We start from the raw sequence: 15477 nt of genomic DNA on the forward strand, positions 1-15477 counted from the left end.
TAGGTTTTCATAAAAACCCTATAAGATGTTCTTGAGGCTCCGTCACGGGCACCCCGCCATACTCGCTCTAGCCGTCTGAGGTCCCGCTTCATTTTCCGAAGCTCCTCGGTAAACCAGGGAGCCCGGTTTCTGCGGGGTCGCAGAGGGCGCTTAGGTGCGATCTCATCAATGGCTGCCAGGAGCTGGGTATTCCAGCCCTCAACAAGCTCAGTCAATGAGTCGCCAGGGGGAGCAAGGTCCCGCAAGGCTTGACGGAATCTATCCGGGTCCATCAGCCTCCGCGGGCGAGCCCAAATCGGCTCGCCACCTAAGCAGGGTGGGGGTGGAAAGTCAATCCTGGCTTTCAGAGCGTAGTGATCAGACCATGGCACCTTCATCGAAGGAGACATGATCACATCTATACCGGCGCCAAAGATCAAATCCAGCGTGTGGCCTGCTTGATGTGTGGGGCCCGAAACAAACTGGGAGAGCCCTAGTGTCGCCATGGAAGACACCAGGTCCAGAGCCTGTGAGGAGGGAGTGGCATCAGCGTGGAAGTTGAAGTCTCCCAATACCAATAGGTTAGGGAACTCCAAGGCCCAGCCGGCCACCGCCTCCAGCAGGCCTGACAGGGTGGCTGCTGGTGCGCTAGGTGGCCGGTACACCAGCCAGACAGCCAAGCTCTCCTCGGAGCCCCACACTAGGCCAACACATTCAATGCCGGGGATCGATGGCGATGGTAGAGCCCTGAAAGAACAATCTTCCCGGATTAATACTGCCACCCCTCCCCCCCGGCCCACGGTCCGTGACTGGTGGAGGACGGAGAAACCCGGGGGCGCCATCTCTCGTAAGGTAACAGTTACCCCTTCGCGCACCCAGGTCTCCGTCACACAAGCCAGGTCAACTCCCTGCGAGATAAAGAAATCTCGCAGGGTAGCAGTTTTGTTGCCTATAGACCTGGCATTGCACAACACCAGTGAAGGAGGTGAGTAATCCTTGCTCGCCCTACCCTCGTCTCTCGGGATGGGGCGCAGATTGGAAGGGGTACGAGCATATCCATATCTCGATCCCCTTCGCCTATAACATCTGCCCCCACCGCCATACCTCCCTCGCCCCTCCACGGTCGCAATCCCAAGCCTCATACTAACCTCCATTTACAAATAGAAAACAAAACAACCAAAACAATTATGCCCAAACAAAACCAATCCCCGCCCCACTCAATGTCCACCCCCAAAAACAAAACAAAATGGAACAAACAAAAATACATAAATAAAAACCACCATTCACGGTGGTACAACAAAGTTAACAATAAAAGCACCCTTAAAACACCTTAAAATATATAAAAACATCTTTAACATTTGCAGCAGATAATGAAATAATATAATATTATAAAAAACAACAACCCCCATTTAAGATGCTGCAAATTAAAAGCAATTAAAACATTTAAAACTATTTTGTCCATTGCTGCCGGTAGCTGCTCTGTCCTCTAAACTGTGATGGTAGTGCAGGCCCCGCCCCCTAGGCCGGATGGAGTTGGCAGGAGAGGGAGCGGTCTTCCTAGCACTCACGAAGCAGCAACAGCAGTCGTGTCCCGGAGGCCTCTCTCAGACCTCTGATGCTGTGGCGATGAATGCAGGCCCCGCCCCCTAGGCCAGATGGAGTTGGCAGAAAGGGAGCGGTCCTCCCAACACTCACGCGAGCAGCAGCACCAGCAGTCTTGTCCCGGAGGCCTCTCCCAGGCCTCTTATGCTGTGGCGATGAGTGCAGGCCCCGCCCCTTAGGCCAGATGGAGTTGGCAGAAAGGGAGCGGTCCTCCCAACACTCACGCAAGCAGCAGCACCAGCAGTCTTGTCCCGGAGGCCTCTCCCAGGCCTCTTATGCTGTGGCGAGGAGTGCAGGCCCCGCCCCTTAGGCCAGATGGAGTTGGCAGAAAGGGAGCGGTCCTCCCAACACTCACGCGAGCAGCAGCACCAGCAGTCTTGTCCCGGAGGCCTCTCCCAGACCTCTTATGCTGTGGCGAGGAGTGCAGGCCCCGCCCCCTAGGCCAGATGGAGTTGGCAGAGAGGGAGCGGTCCTCCCAACACTCACGCGAGCAGCAGCACCAGCAGTCTTGTCCCGGAGGCCTCTCCCAGACCTCTTATGCTGTGGCGAGGAGTGCAGGCCCCGCCCCCTAGGCCAGATGGAGTTGGCAGAGAGGGAGCGGTCCTCCCAACACTCACGCGAGCAGCAGCAACAGCAGTCGTGTTGGTCCAATTAAAGATTGGGCAAAGGCTCTACCAGTCATAATATGCCATGTGAGGTGGGCATCTGCACATACAGAAACCTGAATCATACCATTTGTGTACTTCAGCAGGAGGCTCTCAACACATGCAGGTGTCTGTGTAGAGCAGTGATGGCCAAACTTGGCCCTTCAGCTGTTTTGGGAATACAGTTCCCATCATCCCTGACCACTGGTCCTGTTAGCTAGGGATGATGGGAGTTGTATTCCAAAAACAGCTGAAGGGCCAAGTTTGGCCACCATTGGTGTAGAGATAATGCATTATAGACATGGCAGAGGTAAGTGTCCCTGTCCCTCTGCCACCTTACAAACTAGCAAGTACTAAAGAGCTCCTATTCACGGGCGACACACCCTGCTTTGCCACCTGAGGAGAAAAAAGGAATGTGCCGCTTCCTGCCCCCACACTGCTGCCCTCCACTTCCTCTGCATGCCAGAACATACACATGCTTGCCAAACTCAGTGAGATTTGATGCTCACCTCTTTGCCCCAGGAGTGGGGAAGACGAGTGGCAACATGGTGCGTTGGAATGTCCCCTCCCCATCACTGTGGGGTGGGGAAGACAACGCCACACACTGGAACGCTTCCAGTAAGAGGGGGCATTCTGCTGGTGGCAGAAGCGGTGGGGCAGGTGGATCACCATCTCTTGCGCTTCTGCCGCCTGAGGCAGCTACCTCACCCTACTTTAAAGGCCGGCTGGCTCTGCTTCTATCTGTAGGCTAGGTGTGGGAAATCTTCCATATGTTGGTGAACTACAACTCCCATCATCCTTGGACGTTGGTCATGTTTGAGGGTCCGATGGGGGTTGGAGTTCATCAGGATCTGCAGGGGCAAAGATTTATCCCACCTGCCATAGACTGAAGAGGTAAGGTAAAGGTAAAGGGACCCCTGACCATTAGGTCCAGTTGTGGCCGACTCTGGGGTTGCGGCGCTCATCTCACTTTATTGACCAAGGGAGCCAGCGTACAACTTCCGGGTCATGTGGCCAGCATGACTAAGCCGTTTCTGGTGAACCAGAGCAGCGCATGGAAATGCTGTTTACCTTCCCACTGGAGCAGTACCTATTTATCTACTTGCACTTTGATGTGCTTTCGAACTGCTAGGTTGGCAGGAACAGGGAGCTCACCCCGTCGCGGGGATTCAAACCGCCGACCTTCTGATTGGCAAGTTCTAGGCTCTGTGGTTTAACCCACAGTGCCACCCGCATCCCTACAGACTGAAGAGGTACAATCACAGTAAAACTTGATTATCGCTTGATTCTATGCCATGGATAAACCGGGCTGAAGTGTGAGGGACAATTCCCCTTTCCCCTTGAACTGTCCACTGTAAATCACAGCTCTCTGTCATCTGGGGATTAGACAAATTGAATTGCCGGAGACTATTCAACAATTCCAGCTCTTAAGAGTCCTACGCAGTGACAATAGGGGTATGCACATTCTTGCGATGAGATTGCCAAGTGGGCCAGCCTCTGAAACTTGAAAGAAAGCAAGCCCAGGAACGCTCAAGAAGCAGGCTAGGTGTGGGGTGATGAAAAGGGTGTTTCAGAATAAGCGCTGATTGCCGGCAGATGTGTGGAATTGCCTCTTTTCACAGGCACTTCATCGGCACTCTGAGCTATCTTTAATTTCCAGCCCAGTCATTTCAGATGCCATGGCGCTCCTCGGTCGCAGCACTTCGACGGTGATGGATTTGAGCTTGCCAGGCTGAATGCAAAGCTTTGTGCGCTTCGTGCAAAGTGGGGGAGACCTCCCCCCACAACACACTGCTCCTGGGGGTAGACAGATGAGGTTTATGGACTGCAACATGCCAAGGAGTTTCTGTCCGACTTAAGTAATTATTTTCTCTCGCCGCTTTTCCCCCCGCGAACACATTGCATCTCATCTATCACAACAATAAGGCTCAGGATAAAGCAATGTAGGAGTGCAGTTCGAGTGCCAAGAGGAGAAGAGGAGAAGCTGCCTCACTTAGCTTCATATTTAGGGTTTGCCCAGAGATTGGAGGAAATCTACATACACACCAGGAGCTACTGCATGTTCTCACTATGGGGGCAAACCTAGGTTTGGACAGCATGGCTTCAGGCCACAGGTAAGGGTCACATAAATGGGAGATGCCTCATGTTAGCCTTGACCAAGCTTTTTCCTTCCAGATGTTTCAGATTACAGTGGTACCTCAGGTTAAGTACTTAATTCGTTCCGGAGGTCTGTACTTAACCTGAAACTGTTTTTAACCTGAAGCACCACTTTAGCTAATGGGGCCTTCTGCTGCCGGAGCACGATTTCTGTTCTCATCCTGAAGCAAAGTTCTTAACCTCAAGCACTATATCTGGGTTAGCGGAGTCTGTAACCTGAAGTGTATGTAACCTGAAGCGTATGTAACCTGAGGCACCACTGTACAACTCCCATCAACTCCAGCCAGCTGGGGTTGTGGCCCAAAACATCTGGAAGGAAAATGCTTGGTCAAGGCTGCCTGATAACAGCAGCAGCAGCAACAAAAATCCCATCACATTTATGTATTTATGACATGCATATACTGCTTTTTCCTCCAAGGAGTGCATGGTTCTTGCGCCCCTTGTTTTATCCTCACAACTACCCTATGAAGTAGGTTAGGCTGAGGGGCAGTGGCTGGGTTGGGCTGTCCTCACCCCACCGGCTGAAACTGTGGTCTCACAGGCCCTAGTTTGGCACTCTAACCCAGTGTTTCCCAACCTTTTTTGGGCAAAGGCACACTTGTTTCATGAAAAAAATCTCGAGGCACACCACCATTACAGCCCCGTGACGTCAGCGCGCAGCGTCATGCCGGGAGGGACATGAATTGCTAGCAAATTACATAATCACCTCCTTGAGGGCTGGCTCATCTTCTCCGAAGGCAGAACCCCATTAATTAACAGCACAGACTCACACCATAGCCAAGATGAGGGGGGAAAACCTCAGTCCTGCACAGTCATGCACATGTGGGGGCTAAATGAGGACGAAGACCGGGCAGAGAGCAGGGTTCAAATCACCCCACCTGGCCAGGACAATCCCTGGGTGCTCCCTTGGGCCACTCGCCTGACCCACCTCGCAGGGCTGTTGTTGCGAGGATAACACGGGAAGAACCACGCGCGCCCCCGGGAGCTCCTTGGAGGAGAAAGCGGGTGATGAATGCAATGCACGAAATATATGAGAGGCGACCAGGTTTTGCAGGTGAGGGTCCCCCGCCAGCCTCTGCTTCCAACACCCGGCGCAACGACGCCGAAGTTTCCCCCCAGGCTCGGCTCGGGGAGCAGCGCTGCTCCCCCCCGGCTCCCCTTCGCCCTCCCGGCTCTCTCTGCCGCCCACTGGGGACCCCCCTCACCTGCCAAGTCCGGAGCGCCGGTGGAAGTTGCATGCATGCATGCAGGGCGCCGCATTGCCATTGCATTGCACTGCACTCCATGCAACGCCTGCACGCATGCATTGCCTTGCACGCCCGCCAAGGGGTCTCCCCGCGGTCCGATGCATCCCCTCCGGCGCGGATGCAGCATTGCAAAAATAAAACCCCCCGACGCAGCCCTACCTGGGGGGCAGCCTCCGCCTCCGCTGCTCCACCTCCACGGGGATCCCCGGGCTCCATCCTGCCGCCCGATCTCCGCGGGGGCGCAGGCAGGCCGCGCGGGGTCTGCGCGGAAGAGCCCCTGCCCGCCCGCCCGGCTGCCGCCGCTGCGCTCATTCCATGGCCGGGAGAAGAGCGCTTCAAACAAAACGCCCGGCCCGCCAGGCCACGCTGGGAAACGTAGTTCGCGCACCCCACGCGGGCGCGGAGCCCAAGGGCGAGGGGACTACGGATCCCGGCAGCCCCCGCACCGGGGACGGAGGGGGAGAGGCCGGGTGCAGGGATGGAGGGACGGGTGGGCGAGCGAGTGAGTGAGTGGCAGCCGCCAAGCCTTGGCCAAGAGCCAGGAAGGGCCTCCCCGGAGGAGGAGGAGGAGGAGGGAGGCACAGAGCGGGAGGGAACCCCAGGGGTCATCTAGTGACTGCGCCCCAATCAAAAATTTGACTTTTAAAAAAAATCTTTCGAATTTTTTAATTTTTCCCGCGGCACACCAGGCAACATCTCGCGGCACACTAGTGTGCCGCGGAACAGTGGTTGGGAAACACTGCTCTAACCACTACACAACACTGTGGGGAAAGTGTAAGCTAAATTAAATCTCCTTGACATCATTCTGAGTCCCTTCTTCAGCTTATCCCCACTACTGTGACCTGTACGACAGTCTTCCCTTTGAAGGGCTGTCCAGCCCAAGTCTGGCGTAAAGAAGAAGTACCAAAAGAAAGAAGTGTGAGGACTTTAGAACTGAACTGAGCAGGCACATGAGCCCCCTAGCCACTCTCTTCCCCACTATGGAGATGTGCTGTATTTCTCTTTAAATGACAGCCATCATTTCTAAGTTTGTAGCTATGCCTATACAGAAATAACTTTCTAAATTGGCTCCCACGCACATAGATTAGCATACGCAAGTTTTATGTAAATATCCACCCTCTTCACCAGCGATGCATTTCCTATTTTGTTGTGATACATAAATGTGCATTCTAGTCTCCTGCAAGTGTATGCTAGCCAGTGGCGTAGCGTGGGGGGTGCAGGGGGGGCCGGCCGCACCGGGCACAACATCTGGGGGTTAGGGTTAGGGGGCGCAAATCCACGGGTTAGGAGGCGCAAATTACTTGCCTTGCCCCGGGTGCTGACAACCCACGCTACGCCACTGATGCTAGCGCATGGATGAAGGAGTGGGGCAGGGACAACATGGTAAGGTGTCCTCTCTCCTATGAAATATCCCAATATTTAAATGGATATCCAGGAATAGATTTTCCCTATGTCCAGTGTCAGAGACACGGGAGGAGATGATGTGACAGTGAATGGTCCAGCTTTCTCCTTCTTCTTTCCCCCCACTTACTTGAGCCGAAAGAAAGACTCACTGCTGATGCTCTGTAAGCTGAAACCTCAACGTCTGCATCTCAGAAGGGCAATTTTCCTTTCCTTTCCAGGGAATTTGTTGCCCCTACACCGAGTTAATTTGCCTTGTATTTTAATGTGGGTGGGGACAGAAAAGGAAAAGATAGACCACCCACTGGCCACCTTGACTAGCAATAAAAATCCCCCCCCACCACCTGAAGGGAATCACAATGTGCACCCTATTTATTTTGAATTTTATTAGTGGGGTAATGATGTGATGATTGAATTGAATGGGGGTAGTTAATAAAGGGAAATTGATTTCAGATTGATTTCTGGATGATCTCGGTGATAAATTAATTGAGTAAGAACTTATTTGGGTGATCTTACTGGGGTGCAAATCAATTTAAAGATTTGAGGGGAGTGATTTGCATGGGTAAGTAATTGGCTTCCCTTCTGTGAAATTCAAATTCTGCTAATTATTTTCAAATTTGCATTTAGATGCATATAAATTAGCACATGCAAATTCTATGCAGATTGGTGGTCCTCTTTTACAGTGGTGCATATCCTCTTTTTCGGGCAGTGTGTCAACTACCACCCTAGGCAGCGTCCTAAAGCCACACCCCTGGCACTTGCAACTTCCATATGATAAAGAGATGAAGATATGATGAAGATAAAGAGAAACCCAAAACAGTGATCTAGGTGTCTCTGTGGACAGAGATTTATTGTATACAATAATGAGCTTCTAGCTCAGTGGGAATTTGAACTCCGGTCTCCCAGGTCCTAGTCTGACACTCTAACCACTGTACCACACTAAGGTGAATTTCCTTTACATCATTTGAAGCCCTCTTTGGCCTATCCTCTCTAGTGTGATCATCTGTCCTGCTTTTCAGCGGCAGTGAGAAACCAAAAAAGAGGGTGAGGAACCATATCTCAAGACATCCCACTGAAGATTGAGCATGCTCAGTAGCCATAGAATGCTACTGGCTCTGTGTGTGCATGTGTGTGTGTGTGTGTGTGTGTGTGAGAGAGAGAGAGAGAGAGAGAGAGAGAGAGAGAGAGAGAGAGAAATGGATGGGTTGGAACAGGAATGAAACAAAGTGTCTTGGACGCGGTCATTGTGGATTGGCTGGAACACTGATCAGGAGGATTTCATACTGCAACATTTTGTTGCAGGTCCCACTTGTTCTACATACTAATAAGGAGTTTATCCTCTACATAGAATCACAGAATTGTAGAGTTGGAAAGGACCTTCCAGCGGTTCTCAACCGGTGGGTCCCCAGATGTTGTTGGACTACAACTCCCATCATCCCTAGCTAGCAAGGCCAGAGCTCAGGGATGATGGGAGTTGTAGTCCAACAACATCTGGGGACCCACAGGTTGAGAACCACTGAACCTCCTGCAATGTAGGGATATGCAGCTGTTTCATACGGGGATCGAACCTGCAACCTGCACCACGCTTTAATCAACTGAGCTATCCAGGCTCAAATGGTGCCATCCTCTTTAGTGGTGTGTGTAGCGGGAAACGGAAAGAGATGTGTGAGAGAGGACAAAAGTAATCCGAAAGGAGCTCAGACAACGTGGAATGTTGTCTGGTTATTGGGGGTGGAGTAGGGTTGCCATATTTCAGGAAGTAAAAAATTCGGACACAAAAGTCAAGCTTTTTGAGGGGATGTTGCAGGGTATGCTATGTGCATCGTGTGGCGATGCCTTGAGGCCGCCAGTGTGCCACATATCAGCTCTGTGTAAATAAAAGATCCACATTGCCTCTGTCTCAATAGTCTGTGAACCAATGTAATAATGATGGGAAGCTATTTCAATTTGTTTCAGGATGGCCGAACGGCTTATTTTTGTCCATCACCTAAGGGGACCTAAGGACTGAATGAGCAGGGATGGCATGTACTGCCCTCTCTCCCGCTGACAAGAGTTCGGTTTGGGGAGGGCCGCTGGTACTGCAGCAATAAGAAGTTGCTGCTCTTGTAGCTACTCCATTTTTTCCGAGACAGAGTCAGTGCTTTCCCTCTGCGCTAAATTGCAAACAACAACAAAAACCCCTTTCATCTGTCTCCTGCCCTATTGCACTGAATATGCAAAGTTGAAGCATGGAGAGTCAAACTGAATTAGGGTAACGATCAATCTCTCGCAATTAAAACTCAGAGTGCAAAAGACGTTCACAAAGGCGCTTTGGCACCGAACAACAACAAAGCAATAGTGGACGCCTCGGTGTTTGGGATGCCACCGGATGCGGTTGGCATTTACAGCTAAACATTTTTGAGAGCCGGCGTGGCATATTGGGTAGCCTAGGACGGTGGGAGACCAGGGTTCGAATCGCAACTCAACCATGAAGCTCACTCGGCCAGGCCAGCCTAATCTACCTCACAGGGGTGTCATGGCAAGGATAAAATGGAGAGGAGGAGAACCATGTAGACTCTTTAGTGGAATAGTGAGGCGCAAATGTAAGAATGAATAAATATTTTGTGGCCTCCATTTCCCCCAGAAGGCTTGTTGGGTTTCTAGAGGCTCAGACTCAGACTATGGGAGTAGAAGGGGGGAAGGTTTAGGGGTCAGAGCGGCAGGTGGTTTAGAAAGCCTGGAGACAAAAAAAATTGGAAAAAGAAAACTCAAGCCTCTTCCTCGCACTGACCTCCAATTGCTCTTTCTCCCTATATGTCCACCTCTCCTTCTTTCAAAGAGAAATGGACTAACGCTGGAAGAAAATCTGTGAAAATGGGTTACCTTAGAGAAGAGAGAGAATGAAGATAGGCAATTAGAGTGTCCATTTTGGCATCACCAAAAGAGAAGACACCAATTTACATAAAATGTGCATGTGTTAATTTATATCTATCCATGCAAACATTAGACATAATGTACTAGAATTTAAATAGAAATATACCTCAGCATAATGGGCAAGTGTGGACCTGTATGTGCCTGCTCAGTCTGCTGCCCAGGTGCAAGCTGTTCATGGGAGACTTTAGGGTCACATTCAAACCATACATCTAAATCATTGTGCTGCCACTTTAAACACTTTAAACACTTTAAACAGAATTCTCCCAAAGAATTCTGGGAGCTGTAGTTCATTAAGAGTACTCACAGAAGAATCTGAAGAAGTGTGCATGCACACAAAATGCACCCAGAACAAACTTGGTTGGTCCCTAAGGTGCTGCTGGACAATTTTCTTATTTTCTTATTTATTTCGACTGCGTCAGACCAACACGGCTACCTACCTGAATCTAGAATCACAGACTTACAGTTTACAGAGTGGTTTAAGAATCAATCCCACCTCACAGGGAATTCTGAGAAGTGTAAGGTAAAGGACCCCCGGACGGTTAAGTCCAGTCAAAGGCGACTATGGGGGTATGGCGCTCATCTCGCTTTCAGGTGGAAGGAGCTGGCGTTTGTCCACAGACAGCTTTCCGGGTCATGCGGCAAGCATGACTGGTCACTACTGGCGCAATGGAACACCGTGACAGAAGCCAGAGTGCACAGAAACACTGTTTGCCTTCCCGCCACAGCGGTATCTATTTATCTACCTGTACTGGTGTGCTTTTGAACTCCTAGGTTGGCAGGAGCTGGGACAGAGCAACAGGAGCTTATTCCGTTGCAGGGATTTGAACTGCTGACCTTCCGATGAGCAAGTCCAAGAGGCTCAGTGGTATAGCTCTGTAAGGAGAATAGAGTCTTCTAACAACTCTCAGCATTCTGACCAAACTACAGCTCCCAGGAATTTTTTTGGGGAAAGGCACGACTGTTTCAAGAGGTATTGTACCAGAGGCAATACTTGTGCCCAAGATTGGGGGGCCCGGTACATGTCGTGTGAGTGTGACATCGTGCGCATGACGCTTGATGCATCTGCGATGTTGCATCAGCGGAAGGAATGGGGAGCACAGAGGGAGGCTGTTTGCAGGCTGGAGGCTGGTGTGTTTGGGGCCCCGCGATATTGGGGTGGGGGCTTGGCCCCCTGCCAGCAAATATTGAGGGGGGCAAAGCCCCTTCTGTCCCTGCCTCCTGCTTCAGCCCACCAAACCATCTCATGTTTCCCTGAACCCCTGTGGATTTTCTGCTCCCATTTTCATTTCTGATGGAATCCTCTGACATCTCTATCAGGGCAGTGCACTGCTTATAATGCCAACTGGGTCCCCCCCCCCCCCCGGGTGGTGGGGAGCCTGATATCAGTTCCTACCATGTAGTAAAAGTGGGAGTGGGAGAGTGTCAGACCGGCTGAAGAGAGAGGTGGTTTTCTTTGCCTTAAAGCTTTTGTTGACCCATTGAGGGCTGGTCCCCTCGCCTCCCTGCCCCCATCATCCCCACAGCAACACCACCTATAGCAACAGCAGCAGAGTGTTGGAGGAGATCACCTCCTCCCCTCTCAGTTTGCCAAGGTAAAGCTCGGAATTGTCATCGGAGAGGGTTCTTTTTATTCTCTGCTGCCGCTGCTGAAATTTTTAATGCTGCATTATGCATTCTACTTTGTGGTTTAGAATTGTACCTTTATATGGTTTTTTTATTGTTACCGTAAGCTGCTCAGGGTACTTGGTTAATGGGTGGCACATAAATACTATTAATTAATGAATGAATATGTAAATCTCGGGCTGCTCTCTGCTGGGAGTGTGGCTGGGGAATTAGAGTGGAAAAACGCTGAGGGGAAGGGGTTGGGAGAGAGAGAGCAGAGAAAGGGGAATCTCCACCTGTTTAAACTAGGCTAGGTGGTGCGATAGACAGCAGGTGTCTGTTGAAGCAGAGGAGAAATTGCTCAGGAAGAAACCTGAGTGGTGTACCCCTCCTGTGACAGTTTCTTCAGGTGTAGCCCTGCTGCAAGAGACAAAGGGGAGGAGGTGGCAGGAGGATGCTAAGATTGGAGGGGTTTTCCACCACTCTCCCCCTCTGTCTGAGAGTTCTGACTGAAGCCCAGACAAAGCTGGAACTCTGGTACAGTATAAGGATTCCAGATAGATAATTTGGCAATTCTGGTATGACTTGTTGTTGGCATCTGTCTGTCTCAGGTGCCCATGGAGTGTGTCTTCAGGTGTAAAGTCAAACAGCTGCAATAACAGCACCGAAATGCCCACTCTGGGGTGCAAGCCTGGATAGTGTGTATGGAGGTCCTGGGCTTCCCAGATGACTCACAGATGTGGTCCAAAGGAAAGCAGAGCAATATGTTCGGCACTAGTTTAGCTGCAGGAGTTGCTGGAAGGAGGCGTACAAGGTGCCATCCAACCATCTTAGGTAGGTGCACTCGCTCACAGAGTTAGAGACACAGCAGTAGCAGTCTGCTCAAAAGCATATAGCATTATTGAGCTCCACCATGACTGCCTATTGCTAAGGTAAAGGTAAAGGGACCCCTGACCATTAGGTCCAGTCGTGACCGACTCTGGGGTTGTGGCACACATTTCTCTTTATTGGCTGAGGCAGCTGGCGTACAGATTCCGGGTCACGTGGCCAGCAAGACTAATCCGCTTCTGGCGAACCAGAGCAGCGCACGGAAACACCGTTTACCTTCCCGCTGGAGCAGTACCTATTTATTTACTTGCACTTTGACGTGCTTTCAAACTACTAGGTTGGCAGGAGCAGGGGCCGAGCAACGGGAGCTCACCCCGTCGTGGGGATTCAAACTGCCAACCTTCTGATTGGCAAGCCCTAGGCTCTGGCTAGCCAGCTCCAAAAGCTCATGGCCCTTCTTCCTTCTCTGCCCATATTTTAAAACATGCAACCTGCTCCTTTCAACCCTCACCTTGCAAGTTAGCACAACTTTCTTCCCTGATGGGCCATGAGCGTTGATTAAGGAAGCATCAATAGGGAACCATAAACCAGCAGGCTATGCAAGAACTTAGGGATGTGGGTAAGCAATGTAGATATTGTTGAACTCCAATTCCCATCAGTCTCAGCCAGCACAGCCAATGGTCAGGAATGATGAGAGTTATAGTCCAGCAACATCTTGAAGGCACTGTGTTGGCTCCCCTGACCTAGAGAAAAAAGCACATTCTCTTCACTTGGATAGCTCAGTTGATTAGAGCGTGGCGGTGATAAAGCCAAGGTTGCAGGTCCGATCCCTGTATATGACGGCTGCATATTCCTGCGTTGCAAAGAATTGGGCTAGATGTTCCTCAGGATCCCTTCCAACTCCACAATCCTATGAATCTATGAACAGAATAGCATATTCTGGAAACACTGCAACAATTCATTGGGCCATAGGTCATTGGTGAAGTACAGTGGTACCTCTGGTTACGTACTTAATTCATTCCGGAGGTCCGTCCTTAACCTGAAACTGTTCTTAACCTGAAGCACCACTTTAGCTAATGGGGCCTCCTGCTGCTGCCGCACCACCGGAGCACGATTTTTGTTCTCATCATGAAGCAAAGTTCTAAACCCGAGGTACTATTTCTGGGTTAGCAGAGTCTGTAACCTGAAGCTTCTGCAACCCGAAGCGTATGTAACCCGAGGTACCACTGTACATGATTTTCAAACAGAAAAGCACAGATTCCACCCCTGTCATCTCCAGTAAAGAATGTCAGGTATCAGTTGTGAAAAAAGACTCCTACATGAGATCCTTGGAAGCCAATAAGGAATACTGAGCTAGATGGACCAGCGGACTGAGGTAGCTTCATATTTCCACTCCCACTTCCCACTGTCCTGGAAATAATCTTTGTCACATATATGTGTTGAATGCAATACTGCCTGTTGTGAAGGAGCAGCTTTGGCTGGAACATGGTAAAGTTTCGCATGGAAAGATGCTGTTCAGCCCACAAAAAAGGCCAAGGCACTTCATCCACACAGCTGCTGACTTCTGCTGTTTCACTGCTGCGCAGAAAATGCTTCCAGCGGTTTAAGGCAGAATGAGTAAGCAGCGAGATATGAAATAAAGTGGAAACATTATTGAAGCCCCAATCCACTTTAAACTTCCTGCGTGCTTGATTATCAGATGAACTGCAAGCACTTGACTCGAGGCATGTCTTGAGCGTGTGCACCGAGGTGGAAGGAATGGAAATAAAGAAAAAGATGACGGGGGACATAAAAGAATAAAAATGCCTTTGCCGTTCACCAATTTACCTTATTGTGCACAAAACAATGTCATTTTGTCAAAGGCTTCTCTCCTGAAATATCGTTTTAAATTTGATCTCAGATTATTTGGTCGGTATAAAAACTAGTGCTAATTTGGTCTGGATTGACCTGGATTCCGTATTTCCACAGTCCTCTTGCAAAGTGCACTCAATCCTTTCCTACTAAATTAGGGACCTGGATGCAAATTCCATCCTTACACTCCATAACAATTTGACTAGATTTCCCCAGAGCACCATGCACAATGCGCTGTTCAGCCACAGTGAATTAACTGTACGCTGTTCCTTAAGCACAACCCACCTTGTACACCCTCCACTTCCTCTGTTCCCTTGGCGAGACCCTTCTGCAGCCTTACATCAAGAGTCCTGCCAGAGAGCTAACTAAAGCCCCACAAACAGCAGTTAATTTACCAACCCCTGTGTGAAGCCTAATTTCTGCCATCACCATTCAACAGACAACACAAGAACAGAGATTCCACAGGACCAAATGGTGCAATGGGGCGATCCCACTGAGTTGCCCTCCTGACAGCGATGCCAATGTCACACGCAGGAATTGTGGGGCCCCCACCTTTTCACTATTCCCATAAGTGACAGTGATGACAGCTCTATGGGGCCACCTAGATTTGCTGGGGATTTGAACTTGGGACTTACCGGTAACTGGATTCAAAATGGTGGTGGTGGCGTGATGTGCTTTATGTGTACTAGTTACAGCCTCTGCCAGCTAGTTCCAAGTGGACCAGGGGGATGCAATGTTTTCACACCCTCCTGGGAGGAAAAACATTTGCACCCAGTGCAAATTACAGCTTTGGCTTCCAGGGCTCTCTGCTCACATGCAGAATCTCATTCTCTGCACCGAGAGCATTTGAAGAACATAATATTTGATTCTTATAGCATCCAAGCCATGCAGTTGGGAAGGGCCATGGCTCACTGGCAGAGCACAAGTGCTGAATGCAAAAGGTTCAACCCTTGACATCTCCACATGGGACTGAGAAAGACCATTGCTTGAAACCTTGGACAGTCAGTGTCAACCAGTGTCAACAATACTGGCCTAGATGGACTTCCCATAAGGCAGTGGTTCTCAACCTGTGGGTCCCCAGATGTTGTTGGACTACAGCTCCCATCATCCCTGAGCTCTGGCCTTGCTAGTTAGGGGTGATGGGAATTGTAGTTCAACAACATCTGGGGACCCACAGGTTGAGAAAGGCTGCCATAAGGCATCTTCCTATGTCCCTACAGAAATCCGTGTGGATAAGTTGCAAGTTTGGGCAA

General features: G+C 50.4%; 1 protein-coding gene across 2 annotated transcripts in view; it reads right to left on the bottom strand.

Annotated features, from left to right (window-relative positions):
• The window catches only part of MMRN1 (multimerin 1), a 71313-nt gene that overhangs the window by 7519 nt on the left and 48317 nt on the right, over nucleotides 1–15477 (bottom strand). The gene's annotated exons all lie outside the window — the stretch shown is intronic.

Source organism: Podarcis bocagei, assembly GCF_964188305.1.
Source record: "Podarcis bocagei genome assembly, chromosome: 9".
Lineage (NCBI taxonomy): Eukaryota > Metazoa > Chordata > Lepidosauria > Squamata > Lacertidae > Podarcis > Podarcis bocagei.